Raw genomic sequence first — 1,866 nt, forward strand, 5'->3', positions numbered from 1 at the left:
CTTCCCCAGCCCCTGGCCCCAGCCCGGGCTCCCCCAGACAAAAACCTGCTTTACATGAGAAGAGCGGGCTGGCCTGGCCTTCCCGGGGCCCTCAAAGAGGCGGGAGCCCTGACAGCCAGAGACTGCCCCTTCCCCCAGCCAAGCCTCGTTCAGTTGCAATTAGCAATTCCTTGCATATCCCGCCACGGGCTGTGAGGGACACTGGCCCTCACCTCCCAAACCCAGCCTTCACCCAGCCCTAGCCTCCGGTCACCCGCCCCCTCCCAGCTCCCTCCTGCTGTCCCGTCCCCAGCTTGCAGACCAGAGGCATCCAGAGAGGCCAAAGCAGGGTGCTGCGGTGGGGAGTGGGGGTGAAGCTGTGGTCAGCCCGGCCAGCCGGGGGACCCCTCTCCCACCCACGCTGCCCTTCCCTCCCCTCCTCCTCCCCTCCAAATCAGACGTCGCCTTGGAAGCAGCAGGAGGGGACAGACAGAGGGACGTCTGTGGAAAGGCCCGGGGGGCCAGGTGCAGGGCGCAGCGTGTCTGGGCGGAAGAGGTTCCGTCTCTGGTGGAGTCCGGGCTTCACCTCTTCTCTCCGGCTGGCCTGACCCTTGCTGCCTCTGGGTCCCTCCATCCTGCGGGCAGGCCTAGGGCTAGGGACCCAGAGCTGCGGATTCCACACTACCCAGGCCGTGGCCTGTGGCGCAGGCTTGGGAGTGAGAAAGGGGAGGCAGACCTCAGAGCTGCGTTTAGGCGCCCACAAATCTGGTGGGGGGAAGGGCAGGGTGGGCGGGGGAGTCGGAGCCTCCTGGAGCCCTGGACCCAAGTCAGTTTCCCCAGCGCCCTTCCCCCCTCCCCGGGCTCTGGATGGGCTTTTCCTGTCCCGACCCAGGGTCCCCTCGGCCCACCAGGAGATCTGCGCTCCCTGCACCCATAGGGATTCAACCCTGGAAGATGGAGGATCCCACCCTTTAGAGGAGTCCTGTGCTGGCCTGGAGGGGGCCCCTGGGGACGGGGCGAGGCGTGTACGCCCTGAGGTCCCCCAGCAATTCGTGCACAGGGTGGGGTGGAAGGACTGAGTGCCCCTGGGTCATCTCAGCTCCCAGAGCAGCTGTTCTAGAGGAGTGGGGTGCCCGGTGGTGTGGGGGTGGTGAGGACCCCTCTGGGGATCCCTGGGATCAACAGGAACAGGGCCGGGCTGGTTTAGAGGCACAGCAGGAGGCTCCTGGCCAAGCAGACACCAACTGGGTTGCTTAGGATGGGCCTCCCCCATTTCAGGCTTTTTTTTTTGTGCCAGTCTCCCTCTCACCCAGGCTGGAGTGCAGTGGCCACTATGGCAGCTCACCTCAGTCTGACCTCCTGGACTCAGGCGATCCTTCGGCTTCAGCCTTCTGAGTAGCTGGGACTACAGCCCTGCGCCACCACCCTTTACTGCAGAGATGAGGTCTGGCCAAGTTACCAGGCTGGTCTCAAACTCCTGGGCTCAAGCAATCCTCCTGCCTCAGCCTCCCAAAGTGCTGGGGTTACAGGCTGAGCTACTGGGCCCAGCCTCATTGTCCGTACTGATAGGGTACTTCCCATGCAAATGTGGGGCGTGGCTTGGGGTTAGGAACTAGGGAAGAAGGACGCGTGCCGTGCGGTGGCTCACACCTATAATCCCAGCACTTTAGACCTAAGTGAGAGACTGGCTTGAGCCCAGGGGTTCAAGACCAGCCTGGGCAATTTGATGAGACCTCATTTCTACAATAAATCAAGAAAAATTAGCCAGGGTGATGGTGCAGGCCTGTGGTGCCTGCAACTGGGGAGGCTGAGGAGGAAGGATAGCCCGAGCCCAGCAGGTCGAGGTTGCGGTGGCCGTGAGTGTGCCACTGCACTCCAGCCTGGGCG

The sequence above is a fragment of the Carlito syrichta genome, unplaced genomic scaffold, assembly GCF_000164805.1.
Source record: "Carlito syrichta isolate Samal-C Ts95f unplaced genomic scaffold, Tarsius_syrichta-2.0.1 Scaffold316506, whole genome shotgun sequence".
NCBI classification, from domain to species: domain Eukaryota; kingdom Metazoa; phylum Chordata; class Mammalia; order Primates; family Tarsiidae; genus Carlito; species Carlito syrichta.